This window comes from Neofelis nebulosa, chromosome 11 (genome assembly GCF_028018385.1).
Source record: "Neofelis nebulosa isolate mNeoNeb1 chromosome 11, mNeoNeb1.pri, whole genome shotgun sequence".
Taxonomy (NCBI): domain Eukaryota; kingdom Metazoa; phylum Chordata; class Mammalia; order Carnivora; family Felidae; genus Neofelis; species Neofelis nebulosa.
In genome coordinates, this window is record NC_080792.1 from 95,646,781 (window position 1) to 95,664,216 (window position 17,436).

General features: G+C 49.9%; 1 long non-coding RNA gene across 1 annotated transcript; it reads left to right on the top strand.

Moving 5' to 3' along the window:
- Positions 1-9,889: 9,889 nt before the first annotated feature.
- Positions 9,890-15,181, top strand: LOC131489823 (uncharacterized). Its single transcript, XR_009250767.1, has 3 exons — positions 9,890-10,068; positions 12,892-13,054; positions 14,559-15,181. It is a non-coding gene; the product is annotated as an uncharacterized LOC131489823 (long non-coding RNA).
- Positions 15,182-17,436: the final 2,255 nt, after the last annotated feature.

Consider the following 17,436-nt stretch of genomic DNA (forward strand, 5'->3'; position numbering starts at 1 on the left):
AAAATAAAATTTTATCTTTCTGTATGCAAGAATAAGAAAAGAAAAAAAAAGACAATGAATAGATGGACTAGTGAACAGAATGAAATCCAAATGAAATTACATCCAGTTTCCCCCAGAAGTCAAAGTATGAAGCACTTAATAGTCTGTACACTAAGCAGGTGGAGAGATGTGTAGTGGTCCTCTATAGCTTGGTTGGTGCAGTTGGATGGAGCTTGGTGTAATGGCTCCATTCTCCTCTAGGTGGTGCTGCTTAGCTCATGGGGTGGATTAGTGTGGCGACCCAGCACATGTGTGCGCCTGTGTGCGCCTTTGCAGGAGAGGTGAAAATGGTGTCACCCAGCTTCCCAGTCTCTGGCTTGGGTTCTCTATGTGCTCACCAACCAACAGTAAAGCACCCTTCCTTTGTCTCTGGCTTCCATCTACTCCCTACTTCTATACTGTCCACATCCAAGCCATCAGCCTGCGGGCGGCACCTCCCTCCTGAATTTTATCTCAGATGGTGCTGTATTTCCAAACCCCTCACTTTTGAGGGCCCTGTAGCTTGGACCCACTCCAGTCCTCTGGGGGAAGGTCTCACCAGTCAATGGCTGGGTGCTGGCTTGCCCCCAGGAACATTCCTGCAATCACACCTCTGAAGAGGCTCAGAGATTGTGGCTGGGTGTCAGCTTGCCCCAGAATAAGTTTGTGCGATTGCATAGTGGCAGCAGTTCAGGGAATATGGTAAATCACAACATACAACCAGTGCCAGGTTTCACCACAGGCTGGCATGTTCCAGTACCAGCAATCATATTCTCCGGGGTCTGTTGGGACCTTTGCCTGTGGGGAGGCCAGATGGCCTTTACTAAATGCCCTCCTAGCAGGGGAACTGCTTCTCCTGTGTGGCTCAGAGACCCCTCAGACCTTGCTGCCTGCTCCTGAGGATTCACCCTTCCCACCAGAGCACCGCCAGATGCTGCAGAATTTCTGATGCTGCTCTCGGCTGTTTAGAGTCCTAATGGTATTGAAATCCTCTCCTCCTTTTCCCCTTTCTTGTTCAGTCACTTGTGGTGTTTCCACTGTCTTTCTCTCCAGCTACTTTTGGGGGGCAAAAGTACTTTTCCTGTACTCTACCTCATTTCTCTGTCCTCTCTTTGCAAATACAGCTCCCCACCCTCCATGGCTTCCCTCTTCCCCATTTCACCTCTTCGTGCTGCAGAATCAACTTCATCCAAACTCTTGTTAATATTGCTATTTTGACTCCTTCCCCTGAATCATGAATTTTTCTATATGTCATCTAGAATATGGGGCACCTGGGTGACTCAGTCGGTGGAGCATCCAACTTTGGCTCAGGTAATGGGTTTGAGCCCCTCATCAGCTTTGTGCTGACAGCTCAGAGCCTGGAGCCTGCTTCAGATTTTGTGTATGTCTCTCTCTGGCCCTCCCACTTGCGCGCTATCTCAAAAAAATATTAATAAACATTACATTTTTCTTTAATTTGGGATTTTTTTCCCTCCTGTTAATTTGTCTCAGGTCAATTTGATTTTTAGATCAGATTGAAGAACCTTGAATGGTAAAGGAAACATTTCCTGCACCACTGTTGGCATAATCAGCAAGATAAACTTTAACTGGCTGGACACCCCTGCAGCTGAGAGATTCTGGGACCTCTGACAAACATCCAGAAGGTTATAATCCTTATGATGTCAGCCTGTGGATCTAATGGAAGCAAGAGTCATGAGAGTCTCTTTTCTCTCACTTACTAAATTTAGATCAGCAAGAGAAATATTTGTGGAAATAGTTCCTTGGGCTTAGTGACTCCGTAAAGTTTGGCAGAGTACTCTTGGTTTGACTCATCCATTTCCTCTCAAACATGGTTACCATTGTGCTTTTGTGTATTTGTCATAAATACACATGGGGGTGGGGAGGAGGGACACAGGTATATGGAATCTAGATACCTGATGTTCAAGCCAGGCTCACAGAATGGCAAGTTCAGAGTTGTCATCAACCTATTTAGATAAACTTTGCTGTGGGTCCCCTATGTGAAAAGAGATGTGTTTTCTTTCATCTTGTTCTGTGTCCTAAGAGCTTGGTTTTATGACCAATGAGAATACTCCCTCTGGTCTCTGCCATTTAGAGGCTACACCTACTTGGGTTCTACTTGGTGTCCTGTCAAATAGACTAAGTAGACTAAGGTTCTAAGATAAGCAGTTACAAGCAGCAGCACTTTGTCTGGCTATACCAGTTCTCAGGGGAGTTTGTGATAAGAGGTTCACAGCACATAAAGGGGACTTGCCTTTATCATTTCAACCTTTGTTGTTTGTTAGTGCTGGAAAAACCCCATTCCGGTAGTGCCTGCCTGGTACTATGGATGAGCAAGAGTATGACTGGAAGTGTCTCAAATTTGGGGCAGACCAGAGACACCGTTTTCAACACACTATCCTCACTGCCTGTGTAACTGATGTGGGGGTCAAAGGCAAAAGGAAAAAATTAAGTTTCCTTACAGCTTACAGCCCATTGACAAGTTCTTGAGACAGGCAGAGTGACCCTCATCTAGGAACTCAACTGCCTCGATGTTAATGCTTTGCTAAGGGCAAAAGACAACATTGACTTAACATTATCCTGACCTCCAAGATCCTATAAGTCTCCTTTTTAAATATTTATTTATTTTTGACAGAGAGATACAGAGCATGAGCAGGGGAGGGGCAGAGAGAGAGGGAGACACAGAATCCGAAGCAGGCTCCAGGCTCTGAGCTGTCAGCACAGAGCCTGACGCAGGGCTCAAAGTCACAGACCAAGAGATCATGACCTAAGCCAAAGTCGGATGCTCAACCAACTGAGCCATCCAGGCACCCTGTGACACCACTATTTTAAAATCAAAGTCAGAAAGTGTCAGTCCTGATTCTGAATAGAGACTTTTACAGAATACAAAAAACAGCCACAGCCTTGAAGTAAGAAAATCCTTACAGCTTGCCTTTAAAAATTACAGTGCCACTTCTAAGGAGTTTTTTTTGCTTGATTCTGTCAAGGAGTGCAAGAAGCCCCATATCCCCTTGTGAGAGACCTGGGTGGATGCCCTTGAGAGGTCTTTGGTGAAAACAGGTCCCTGGGCAGGTGACATGCCCCTTTTACAGACATTCTTCAAAGCCTTTGTCATTTCTAATTCTCTTTAAAGCTCAGTAAAGGAAGGACGACCATGCCTGCAAAGTGGCCAGATGGTAAGTTCTGGGCTTGTCCAAGATTTTGTGGTGTGCCCCTGGCCAACCCTGATTACCGTTAGGGTTAAGGATAGCAATTAGGGGTTAGGGGCTAGGGTTTAGGGGTTAGTGTGAGGGTTAGGGGTAGGGTTAGGATTTAGTGTTAGGGCTAGGTTTAGAGTTAGGATTAGGGTTAAGTTTAGGTCCCGGAACAACAGGGGCCAAACCAACACCAGTGCAGTGATCTCTTTGGAGGGCTGAGTTGAGTCCACCTGTTAGGGTGCATGATTGGCTTAGGTTTTGGGTCAAGAGGACTGCTGATTTTGTGTTCCAGGCTTAGGTTTGTTTTGTATCCCCTTGTGCTGCGGTTTCTGTGCTGTGAGAATGTCACTGCGATTTTGTTTTTTGGTGAATAATCCTTAGCCAGTCATGGGCCCCAAATTCCATTTTTTCCTCAGAGCTAGGATGTGGGCCACCTTAGGGAAAGAGGCTTGACTAAGTTGAGGTTAAGTTCCCAGGAGTTGTCAGGGGCCGAAACACCAGCACTGTAGTGATTTCCCTTGAGGTTTGAGTTGAGGGCATGTGTTAGGGTTTGAGTCAGGCTTCAGGGTTGGGTGTAGGAGCCAGACCATGGGTTGTTCCAGGCTTAGGTTTGGGCTCAAGATCCCTTGCTGTAGCTCCATCTCAGCCTTGAAAATGTCATGGCCAAATTCTGGGTTCCTTGCTGAAATGTTCTGCACTGGTTCTGGCCCCAAGTCTGTTCTTATCTCAGACTTCAAATCTGGGCCCCCTTTAGAGCAAGAGCCATGGCTAGGGTTAGGATTAGGGTCAAGGAGGAGGCAGGGACCAAACCACCATAGGACAGTGATCTGCCTGGATTGCTGAGTTGAGGGCATGCGTTAGATGCAAGTCAGGCTTAGGGTTTGAGTTCATGGACTGGATGATTGTGTGGGCCAGGGTTAGGTTTGACCTCAGGATCCTCTTCTGTAGCAGCGTCCCAGCCCTGAAAATATCATTGTGAATGTCTGAGTTTCTTGCTGAATAACTCTGTATAGCTCACGGTCCCCAAATCTGTTCTTTCCTCAGACCTGGGAGGTGGAACCCCCTTAGGGGCAAGCCAGGCTAGGGTTAGGATTAGGTCCCAGGAGGCATCATGGACTGGACCACCAGCATTGCAGTGATCTCCCTGGAGTGCTGAGTTGAGGACCTGTGTTACGGTCAGGTTAGGGTTAGGGTTTGGGTTTGAGAGGCAGACGATGTGGTGGGCCAGGTTGAGGTTTGGGCTCAAGATCCGCTTGTGCAGCTCTATCCCTGCTGTGGCAATGTCATAGTGATTTTCTGGGTTCCTTGCTGAATAATCCTGTGCTGGTCATAGGCCACCAGTCTGTTCTTTTCTCAGATCGAGGAAGTGGGCCTCCTTAGGGAAAGAGCCTTGGCTAGAGTTAGGGTTAGGTCTGGGGAAATGTCAGGGGCTGAACTGACACCAGTTCAGTGATCTCCACAGAGAACTGAGTTGAGGGCACTTGTTAGAGTGTGGGACTGGCTTAGGGTTTGGGTTCAGGGAATTGGTGATGGTGTGTTCCAGGCTTAGGTTTTGTGCAGCTCCATTCTGACCCTGGAAATGTTATGGCGAACTCCTGGGATCTTTGCTGAAGAAGGCTATACCACTTATGGGCCACAAATCCATTCTTCTCTCAGACCTTCGATGTGGGCCCCCTGATGGCCAGAGCCAAGGCTAGTGTTATGGTTAAGTCCCTGGAGGTGTCAGAGGCCAAACCACCAGCACTGTGGTGATCTTTTTGGAGGGCTGTGTTGAAGGTGTATGTTAGGGTGTGAGTGAGGGTTAGGGGTTGGGTTCAGGAGCCAGATGATGGGGTGGTCCAGGTTAGGTTTGGGCTTAGGATGCCCTCCTGCAGCTCTATCCCAGCCTTGGAAATATCATGGCAATATTCTGTGTTCCTCGCTGAAATGTTCTGTGCCAGTCCTCACCCTAAATCTTTTCTTAATTTCAGACCTCATAGCTGGGCCCTTTAAGTTCAGAGGCCTGATGATTTGTGGGCCAGGGTTAGGTTTGGCCTCAAGATCCACTTCTGCAGCACCATTCCAGCCCTGAAAATATGGTAAGCTTCTGAGTTCCTCACTGAATTATTCTATGCAGGTCATGGGCCCCAAATCTGTTCTTTACTCAGAACTTGAAGGTGGAACAGGCCTGAATAAGGAAGCAGGTCCTGCCTTGGGGTGGGGAGTTCAGACAGGACCATACCCCAGCCCACATTTTCACCTCATGGGGCCTGGCTAAGCCTTATCTGGACCCTTGACCTCAGACACCATGAGATGTTAAACGTGCCTTGTTTCAAGCCACCCAATTCACTGTAATCTTGTTTATGCCAGGATCACTGACGCCAGTGTCTTCCTATGTTGAGCACACTTACACCCTTCTCTTTGAAAGGCACCTGTGCCTCTGGGAGGTGGTGCCACACCAACGGACTGGTCCCTGTGAGCCACACAGAGACAGTCACCGTGATTTCTTTGTTGCTCACAGCAGCTGAGCACGTTCATTGAAGATCTGTGCCTGTGTTTGCAGGGATGACCCAACACAGGCTCTGTCATGGGCATGAATCTGCACAATTCAGGGTACACAAAGTACCACACTGCCTTCCCAAAGGGGCATCGTGGTGAGTAGAGTGTCAAGTAGAGTAAAGATGCCAAGAACAGAAAGGATTTTACTGCCTCCACTCTGACCGGGGTCTGTAGTCTCTAATTGACTAATTGTTCCAGCCACCCCTGAACTCCAGCAAGAGACCCCAAAGGCAAAGCATCCCTTGCTGGAACTAACACTACACCCTCAACCAGCAAGGACTGCCCTGAGCTGGCAAGACCCTGCCCGGGACTGACCCCACGACAATGAGGGGCCTAACCTCAGTGTCCCCTTACATGCACCCACCAACCTCCCTGGCCCCCTGCACATACCCAGTGTCCACCTGCACCCACCCTCATCCCCCAAGCACACACCCACCTGTTCCCCTGTGTGTACCTATATGGCTCTCCTGCACGCACCAACCTGCCCCCTGCCCATACCCACCTGCTTCCTGCCATGGATGCATCTGTACCCCAGCACACACCCACCCACCTTCACTCTTTCTGTAGGAACCCACCCACTTCCCTGCCCCCTGCATACACTCAACATGCCTTTACTCCACCTGCACACAGACACATGCCCATCTGCACGCACCCACTCTTCCTGCTGTTCCCCTACATGTACCATCATCCCCCATGCACCCACTCACCCACCCTCCTCCTGCACACACCCACCTGCCCCTCTACATGTGCCAACCTGTTCCCCTGGCCCCCTGAATGCACCAACTCACTCCCTTGCCCCTACGCATGCCCCCACCTGCCCCCCTGTATGCACCTACTTACACCCCTCTGGAACCAACCTGCCCCCTTGCCCCCCTGCGTGCACCCACAGCCTCCCTGTACATGCCCAAATGGTCCCTCTACATGCACCACCTACCTGTTCATGCACCCACCTGCACCCTTGCTCCCTGCATGTACCCATGGGCCCCTCTGCATGCACCCACCCACCTTCACTCCCTCCTGCACATACCCTGGGGCCTCTGTTTCAATTTCCCTTAGATAAACCTGGATGTGTTTTCAGCTCTTGGGTAATAGTCCCTGAGACATTGGTTCACTATCTTCCTGGTGTCATCATCACTGAAATGAATTACATTCTTGTGTCACTCCCACTCTTCTCTCTGCCTCTGGATTCTGTCATCATCGAGTGGCCATACCCAGTCTGTTTGGGGCCCCTGGAGCTGGTGCTCTCGTATCCCATGCCCTGGTTATGGGACGCAGCAGTTGGAGGAAAGAGACAAGGCCAAGTGCTCCTGAGGAGACCCGGTACATCTGCAGGAAAATCCCAGGGCACCCCCCTCCCAGGGAAGAAGTGTGCCTAGGCTTGCAGCAGGTGCAGCCAAGGCCCTGATGCCCTGACAGGCTTCACAACATGACTGGAGTCTGGGGAAGCTCTCATCCAAGTTGGAACATGAAGAGGAGAGTTTCTCTCCACATCTTTCTGGATTCAGGTTCACGTTGCTGGAGGTTCATCTCCAGAAAGAGACCATGAGTGGAACTTCTGACTTGTCCCGTAATGTTGTCCCTAGAGGAATGGTCTGCATGGGTGACAAGATGATTCTTCCACATGGCTGTAGGCAGGTGTGGGGTCTCCAGGCTGGCACTGCTCTGCCCTCAGTGGTGTCCCTACTCTGCTCCTGTCCTGCCTTCTCTGGGTAGCTATGAAACAAGCAGGGAAATGGAAGAGCAGGTGAAACTTTGGAAGAGGCCACATCCCCTTAGATGCTCAGGACTGTCAGACCTGATGTTCACACAATTGCTACTGTGAGTATGGTCAGAGGAAACACCCATGGACGTAAAAGGGCTGTTGGCATGAATCATTACTAACAATCACAGCGTCTGCAGTTTCATGGCCTGAAATGGGTCCTCTTGAGACACACCAACGTGTCTAATGGCCCCCATTGCCCATAAACACTCACAGGAGCTGGGAAGGCACCACTCCCACCTGATGGATTGTGCCAGTATCTGTTGGACCCACCTGCTTGGAGCAGCCCAGGCGGCAGGGATCCAATTACAGACTGGCTGTCCCTGCCTGGTACAGCACCTGCTCTCTAGAATCTTCCTTGTGTCTGTGTTTCTCATCCCTTTCCCTCTGCCTTTCTGTCCCCTGTCCCTAACTTCATGCTGAGTATTCTTACAAGCCAGCAGTTCAGCTTAGGGGAAATTGGGTGGCCAAGAGAGGCTCACCACACTCAATGAATTTCAAAACATTCTGGTTATTACCTCCCAGGCCAAAAGACTATCCATTTCCCTGGGTGCATCCTGGCTCTTTGCTGGAAATGAGGGCACTTTTAAAATCTTCATTATTTTTTTTTTTTTTTTTTTTTTTTTCAACATTTTTTATTTATTTTTGGGACAGAGAGAGACAGAGCATGAACGGGGGAGGGGCAGAGAGAGAGGGAGACACAGAATCGGAAACAGGCTCCAGGCTCCGAGCCATCAGCCCAGAGCCTGACGCGGGGCTCGAACTCACGGACCGCGAGATCATGACCTGGCTGAAGTCGGACGCTTAACCGACTGCGCCACCCAGGCGCCCCAAAAAATCTTCATTATTTTAAAATAGCAAGTATTGGTTGGGATGTGGAGAAAAAGGAACACTCATGCACTCTTTTTTTTTTTTTTTTTTTTTCCCTCATGCACTCTTGGTGGGAATGCAAACTAGTACAGCTACCTTGGAGAACAGTATGGAGTTTCCTCAAAAAGTTAAAAGTAGAACCACCCAATGGTCCATAATTCCACTCCTGGGTATTTACCCAAAGGAAAGGAAATCACTGTCTGGAAGAGACCTCTGCACCCTCACATTCATAGCAGCATTTTTCATAATGGCCAAGTCACGGAAACAGGTTAAGTGTCCATCCAATGAGTGATGCTTATACAAAGGAATATTGCTCAGCTGTAAAAAAGAATGGGCAGATCTGGAGGACATTATGCTGAGTGAAATAAGCCAGACACACAAGAAAAGGATGTGTGGTCTCACTTACATGCGGAATCTGAAGAAAAGATAGAAGCCAAGCACAGAATGGCCTGGGGTAGGGACACGTTGATTGTGGGGCACACTGTGGCAGTGACGCAGGAGGAAGCCTGGAGACCTGGCGCCCAGCATGGTGACCAGCTGACAGCCCTGTACTGAGTGTGTGTGACTTCAGATGCTGTGACCACACACAGATGGTAACTGAGTGGGGAGAAGGCGGGTCCAGAGCTTGGCTCCAGCTATCATGTCACTGGTACGTGTGCCTCAAATCACTGTGCCAAACATCCTTAATAGATGCAGTTCTCACTAAAATGTTTTAAGTTTTAAAAGTAAAATAAAACAACCAACCTGTGTGGAGATTTTAGGGACACAGGTGCAAAGTCCAAACATCAGGTCCATGAGAATGTGTCTCCAGTACTCACTTCGATACCTAAGGTGTCCCAAACCATTGGTGCCACTGCCTGCCCTCCAGGGACTCTAGGTTGCTAGGTAGATGTGGGTCAACAAAAGGGGCAGGACTTGCACCTCTTAGGACTGAAGCTACCTGTGAGCCTCTGTGTGCTAAACTGGGGTGACAGGAAGGAGCAGACACCCTCATCCTGTCCATCCCAGACATCCACCTGTGGTGGACCAGATGTGCTGCTGATTCTGCCTCGGGAGGTGTGTCACTTGTGCCGGTCTTTACACTGGCCTCCTCAGATGGGAGGTGGCCCGGGGGAACCCCCCTGAACCCCTGTTGTGTGGGGAAACTGGAATTCGAGACCCCTTGTGAGGAGATCCTGGGGATATCCCAATATGTGCAGAGCCCCTGGCACCCCACTCAGGCCTGCTGGGGCCCAGAGATATCAGTGGGAGCCCCACTTGCCACATACAGAATTGTGCAAAACAATACATGCCTGTTGCTTCCATAAGGGCATTTCTGTGGTTTGGATACATTGATAGGTGACCCCGGCAAAGTCCAGCTCAGTGTTTTGAGCTCAGCTGCCTTCAGTGGCATACATCCCTCTGGTTCTCTTGCTAGCCCTGCCCTCCCAAGAGAAGCTTCTAGATGCTGGGTGGGCAGACTGAAGATGGACGGCCTGAAAATGGGTCTGCTCTCTTTGCTCCAACAGGCCCCTGGACCTCCAACAGCCCAAGATGATTCTCTGTGCAGCAGCCTCAGCAGCCACCTGAGATGCAACACAATGTCCCTGGTCAGCACGGGCGGCCACCCTACTCCACAGTGATCCAGCCCAGAGCCCCTCAGTGCAGTGATGAAGACCCGGGCTGCAGAGGCTGGGCTGTGGCACACAGGTCAGGCCCTGTCTCTCTCAGTCTCTGTCTCTGTCTCTATCTCTCCATGTCGTCCCTCTACTGGGTGCCCTCAGAAGCCAGCTTGTCACATGGATACTACCCATGCGGGTGTCCCAAGAGAAGTGGGCACAGCTGCACAGCCACTTTGGTGGGAACCTCAGGAGTCCACCTGGGGAGCTGTGGGGGATCCAGGAAGAAGACCCAAATTGCCCCCTCCTGTTCCACCCCAGACACACTGCCTGGCTGGATCCTCCCTTGCTCGCACGTGGACTCCACAATCCTCAGGGGTGGCAGGCAGCTTCCCACCTCTCTTCCATCTGGAGGTGACACCCTCCCTGCAGCTCCCCTGCACCTGCTCTGTCTGCTGACAAATGATGTTTACAGAATGAAGGATGAAAAACACATCAGTTCAGTCTGGTTGGACAGGAATGAATATGTCCATGTGAAGTACTCAGGCTGAGATTTGGTAAAGCTATTTCCAAACAAGAAGTTTGGGCTACAAATATTAGAAAGCCCATCTCAGAGGGGCTCTTATGGTAATGGCATTTAGTGGTATCACCGAAGACATAGTCAGAGCTGGGGCCAGAGCTGAATGATATCTCCAGGCAGGAATGTCCTGACCTTCTGTTTCCCTTCCCAGCACGAGGACCTTTAGCCCTCATGCTACAAAATAGTTACCAAATAGCTACCAGAGCTCCAGGCATGACACCAACATCCCACACTAGAAGGAAGGGGCTGGGGGAAAAGCTGATGGGGTCTCTAGCAGATATTTTTTTTTCCTTTCTTTTTTGCCTCGCAGAGTCCCATTCACCCCCTGGAACAATAGGTGGCAAAGGAAAGGGGCGTTATTGCTGTGACCATGGGTGCCCCTGGGTTCTTGTACTCCCATGTTTTCCTCCCACCTCCCCCAGGATGTCAAAGGCACTGCTAACCCAGTCAGCATGTCTGGGGAAAAAGTGTCCCAATCCAGGCCCACGTCCCTGCAAGTCTGTCTCCTCTTGAGTCTGTCTCATAACTGGTCCCTTCCTGGCCAGCTCTCTGATGCCTTCAGACCTTTAAAAATAATTGGTGCAGCTTTTCCACTTGTGTTCAGCAGAAAGATTGGATTGAATTTCCTAGTCTAACATTGCAAGTCCACAAATCAAATCTTACAATTTTGAATACTGGGGGTATGTTTTGAGGGTAAAAACACTAAAGTGAAGAGATAATAAGGTTTGGCTAGTAATTACAAATTAACAAGTATGTTTAATTAGTAAATATAAGTGGAAATTAGTAAATACATGTAATCTGAGTTAATGCCCCAGATTGATCTAATAATTCATGCCCCACATTGATCTAAGAATTCATTCGCTTATTCAACAAAAATCTTAAAAAAATTTTTTAATGTGTATTTATTTTTGAGAGAGAGAGAGAGAGAGAGAGAGAGACCGAGTGCAAGTGGGGGAGGGGCAGAGAGAGGGAGACACAGAATCGGAAGCAGGCTCCAGACTCTGAGGTGTAAGCACAGAGTCCGACATGGGACTCAAACCAACAAACTGCGAGATCATGACCTGAGCTGCAGTCGGGCACTTAACTGCTTAACCGACTGAGCCACCCAGGCTCCCCTCGACAAAAATCTTTAAGTACTCACTGTGAAACAGGTACTGCTCAAGGGGTTTAGAACTTTTTAGGGAGCAAAACAGTGGAGGACCCTTCCCTTTCAGGGGTGTGCCCTGCATGGTCTCCTCGACAAACACCCTCTGTCTTTTCCCCAAGGCACAGATTGACCATGCACTCTGAGGCACTCTAGGCAAAGGCCAGATTGCAGGTGTTCTAGAGAGGGACAGAAAGATGGAGTTGGGTGGGGGTAGAAAGAAGCAAGCAGGCAGGGGCCATGGGCAGAGTCCCGCTGTGGTTCCTCCTCCCACATTGGTGAGGAGGGTCCCTACCCCATCTCTTTTCCCCGCTAGTTAATAATGTGTCCCAGGTGCCGTGAGCCTGGCTGACATGGGGCACAGCTCCAGTCCTGTCCCACAGCCCCATTGAGAGCTTTCACTTGGTGAGGTCACATGCGAGGTGTTTGCTCATCAGCACAGTGTCCTGAGGATTTGTAGGAACAAAGCTATTGTCCTCAGTAACTCTTGACTTTTCTCTTTCTGAGGATGATAATGCCTTAGCAGACTACAGTCGTTTCCTCTGGTCACCTGTGCAGGGGAAAGCAAAGGCCTCGTGATTGGCCAGGAGTTGGGAAGGAGGTTTTCCAGTCGCTGGGGAGGTCGGGGTCAGCTGACTACCCTCATGACCCCCCACACCCCACATCCCAGCTCAGAGAGTGTCTTTCTGTGAGCCCAGTGGGCACCAACCTCACCTTGTGCTATAGTCCCTGCCCTCTCCTTCGGGAAGTCTCCCTTCCCTTACCCTGCCACCTACTGTACCTGTGTGCTGAACACTCTTTTTGGAAAGCTAAGACTTGACACACTCAGAGACATAGAATGACACCAGCTTCCTGCAGAGATGATGCCCCTCCTCCTCCTACTGGCCTAAGTCCAGTTATAGGGATCGCAATGTTCTGTGGGACTCTGAGATGTACTGGGAGCTAGCCTACAGGCATAGAGGAGCCCCAGACTGCCCAGGAGGGTCCCAACCAAAGTATGGGCTATGATACTCCCCACCCGCCTTTGCCCATCTGAGATATGCTGCCTTTAGGTGCTGCAGAACCTGGTGGAAAAGCTGAGTCCAATGTTACAGGCAGCTTCCTGGGGGCCAAGCCCCATCCAGGTGCTCACCAACTTGTTTTCTTTGTGCTGCCTGATCCCACCTTTTATGTTTTCTCATCTTTTCTAGCTGTCTTCAGGAGGACGAGCAATCTAACATACCAAGGCCTCTGACATCAGAGGAGAAGCTATTTTTTTCATTGGAAAAATATTTCAGATGATATGAATCATACACAGTAAAGTTGAAAACAGACCAAAGTGGGTTTTGCTGTTGCCAAAACCCACTTCTACAGGTAATGACCGCTAGTCAGTGAACTTTCTCTCAGAACCTGTCCTTCTGTGTATACACATATGGGTTTGCAGTCACCAGCACCATACCCTGATGTGTTTCTGGTGACATTGACACATAGCCACTCTCACATCAGAGACAAAGCCACCTGTGGCCCCATGGGGACATCACACAGCTCTGGGACTAGTCTTTTGCTGGTGGAAGTTCTTCATATTCCCCTTTTTCCTGCTTTGTGAACAATGAACACTGTATGTACACTATTGGCAAATGTGCAGGCATTTCTTCTGAAAATTATTCTAGAAATGAGTTTACTGGACCCATGTGTGTGTGCATTGTGAATTTTGATAGGTACTTCACACAGTTAAATTTTACTCCTAAAAGCTGCACTGGAATATGAAAGTTCCCATTTCCCCATTCTAACCATCTTGGGCTAGTGACAATACTGATTTGTTTTTTTTTTAAATATTTTATTCATTTTTGAGAGACAGAGACAGAGCTTGAGTGGGGGAGTGTCAGAGAGAGAGGGAGACACAGAATCTGAAGCAGGCTCCAGGCTCTGAGCTGTGAGCCCAGAGCCTGATGAGGGGCTCGAACTCATAGACCATGAAATCGTGACCTGAGCCAAAGTTGGATGCTTAGCCAACTAAGCCACCCAGGTGCTAATTTTTTTTTTTCTAATTTGATTAAATGCTAGAACACATTGTATGGGTGGCTTTTCATGGCTGCAGTCAAGTCATGACCAAGATGTTTGTTGATCATTTGGATTTTTTTGGTTAATTGCTATTCATATCCTCTTCCCAGTTTCCAACCAGTGTTTCAGCCATCACAGATTTGTAAATGCTCCATGTGTCTTATGAATGCTCATTTCTGTGACATAATGCTGCCTTTGCCGATGGTCCAGGAGGAGATGCGTTCATTAACCTAATGACAAAAACTATCAGCTGCCAGGTCAACAGTTATATCCCTGCCCACCCATATATCCCAAATGTTATTTTATTTATAATACCTTATTTTCTGGGTTAACACAATTTTAATTTTATCTCCTGCCAGCCCCAGAAGATGAAGTAAGATTGGTTGAAGACCATGGGGCAGGCTTTCATTCCACAAAACTGGAGAAGTATAGAAGCCCAGGCCTGTTTCTGACCCACAGGAGAGAAACATGGCTCTGTGACAAGGAGGGAGGCCTCAGAGAAGACCCTTATGCACCCCCTTTCCATTTGGTGGGCCTTCAAGGCCTTGATGCAGAGGGAGACTCCCGTGCAGTTAAATGTGATGGTTGGAGCATCTTCTGGCAGGAAATTAGTAAATTCTTCACCGTGTCTGCTGCTGTTTCCAGGATTTCACTCTTAGCTGAACACATCGTGGCCTGGGAGGCCTGTGTCACCTTGTGGGAGGCTGAGCAGGGCTGCGAGCACCCATTAGTGTCTATCCTGTCTGGGGTCATCTGTCCCTGATACTCAGGTCCTCCATGTCTCCAACCCTGACATTAATGTTTCCTCTTCTCCCAGGGCCTGGCCAGAGGATTTCCATCCCTGAGCACTGGACCAGGAATGTTCCCAGCACAGGGACTCTGGCAGGGAGAATCTGTGTCTGTATGGTCCCCTGTACGTGCTGAGGAGATTGGCCAGCAGTGGGCTGCCTTCAGGTGTCCATCCCAGGGAAGGCAGTGCTTGCAGCAACTGCCTGGCCTGGTTCCATCTGAGGCATCAGTGGTTCCCGTGAACACGAGCAGAACCTGGAGCTGTCATCCACGTGTGGCCCATGACAGTGGCAGCTTTGTGATACCCTGTGCCATGTCCAGTCTCCACATTGGTAAGTGTATGTCTGAGCAGCAGGTCAGCCTGGGGCAGGGACCATGGTTCCCAGGGCCCCTCCAGAAGTGCTTTCAGAGCAGTGCTTGCATTTGTTAGACCCTCTGAGTGGGGGGAGTCACAGTCCTGGTCCCAGAGATCCTGGAAGTCTGCCTAAACTCCTGAGACTCAGCTTTCTCACCTGTAAAATGGGAGTGTGGTTCCCACCTTTTGGGGGTAGGGGAAGAATGAAGGAAATCACATTGTAAATGACTAGTGTAGTAGAGGAACTTGGTGATGTCATCATGATGTGCTTTTCAGGGGGCATTGAAATGTGATGGAGAACAGGGAGGAACTGTGATAAACAGGGAGGACGACCAACAAAGGACTGGTATCTAGATGCTGCCCACCCATGCATCTTGGCTCAGGCAAGGGGGCTCAGGGTCCTGTGTCTGCTGCTGAGATGAAGTCCCTCCATCCCATGGGTGCTGTTCATGATCCCAAGGTCACCTGGGAAGGGTGGGCTGCAGGGCCCTGAGGGGGGCACAGTGGCTGGGCAGCTGAGGTGAGCCGGTTGTCACATTGTGGAAGGGAGCGTGATGGGCTTGTGGGCCTTGGGACCTGGGGTCTGGGGGTGGGGAAGGAGACACAGATAGCAAGGAAAGAGTGGGGGAGCCCATGGGGGATGGGGCAGAGTCTGTGCAGAGTGCTGAGCCTATGCAGGTGGGCTAGGAACCTATCTGCTAGCTATCAGATGCACATAGAAGCCACATTACTCAGAACCATGGGGCCCAGGTGGGGCCCAGGGTTGGAGGACCCTGCTAGTGTGTACAGAGGGTGCAGCCAGAAAGTCCCTCAGGACACATAGCCTGGGGGCAGAGAGGGAGAGTCTTTCGTCCTGTAAGAAGTATCCTGTAACCCTCTACCTGCCTGCTCAGGGTGTTTCTTCCAAGACACGCAGGGAAATACACGCTGCGAATAAGAAGTCGTCCTTCTCTTTTGCTTGGACCTTTTACAAATGCAGCTGATGAGCACTTGTGAAGAAAGCACACGGGTTGGGGAATGTGGTCTGGCTCAGCTCTGCTGCTGAGGTCCTGAAGACTCGCACAAAGCACAGAACTGTTGTGATTCAGGACAGATCTGTGCCCATGTGCCTCCCCATCATCAAATGAGCTGGGCATGCACACATCTCACTAGGCCGGTCAAGTCCTCTGTCTCCACATTAACTACATCACCGTCATGCATGGGCACACAACTGCATCTACATGGTTTTTATAGATGCTGGGGAAGTGATGGCCATGCATTTGAAAGAAGGGTACCCAACTTAAGTCGGGGTTTTCTCCATCTGGCCTCATGACAAATTATGTTTCACATACTTTGGGAGCTGCCTGCATTCTCCCTGGAAGGAAGCAGGTGTCTTAGTCTGGGTTCCTCCAAAAGTAGGAGTTTTTTTTGGAAGACAAGTCCAGGAGGCACAAGTGGGGGGAAAGACGCAGCGGGGAAGGGAGAACAGCCACAAAAGGTGCATTCCTGGTCACTATCGTGGGTGGTGGGGTTCAGTCCCATGGGGTCCCTCTGAGACCCCAGAGGACACCCAGAATGTCCTCCATACATGACAGGGTGGGCATGCCCCAGTAATGCAGATGCCCCTGCACTTCCAGGGTGCACCTGCCTGAGGGGACATCCCCTCCATGCTGGAAGGGAGCCCCAGCAAGGGAGCCAGGATGCTGCCCACCCATTGCAGTTGCAGAGCTCAGGTGGGTCATGGGAATTTGGAGTGAGGCACCCACAGCATAAGCTCACAGATTATATTTAAAAAATGAAGCATCAGGTCAGTGATCTTTGGAAACAGGTCATTTGTTTTAAGTATGTGAATAATTGACCCGGTCTTGTCTCCCACATTGCCGCAGTAGAGGCATTAGTTAGCTTACACTACCCTCCCTGGTAGGAACTGGGCTGGCATGCTTCCAGGTGTCTGTTGGACCAGCAGCAGGGCACCAGGCTGTCTGGGGACATGGATTCCAAGAGCAAAGGTAGCAACAACACCCACATGTATGAGATGGAAAAGACACCCTCCACACAGGAAAAAAAGACAACTTTAGAAAAAAGAAGTGGCAGCACCTCCCTTCCCCTCTTGGGTTGGCGGGTATGAAGCCCAGTTTCTAGGTCCTAGAGGGTGAGGACAGACTTTCAGTTGTCTTTTGAAGACAGTTACACATGGCAGGATCGTCACTGGCCCCCTCCCTGGAAATCCCTACAATGACCATAAAGGTTGGAAAGAGATAAACCTGTGGACGACCAACAAAGGACTGGTATCTAGATGCGTGAAGAGCTCTGACAAACCAACAAGAGAAGACATCCCAGCAGAAAAATGGGCAGAATATTTGGGTGGTCACACAGTATGTGGTGCACATGGCATGTCCACACTGTGGGATGCTGTGCAGCCATCAGAGTGAACAAACCCAACTGTGCCCATTACCACTTGGGAGAACTACACACCACAATGTTGAGGGTAGGAGCCAGAGCTGGGGACAGAAATAGCCGCAGGCCACATGAAGTTCTGTGCCCGTGCTGTGCCACTGTGGGTAAACTGAGG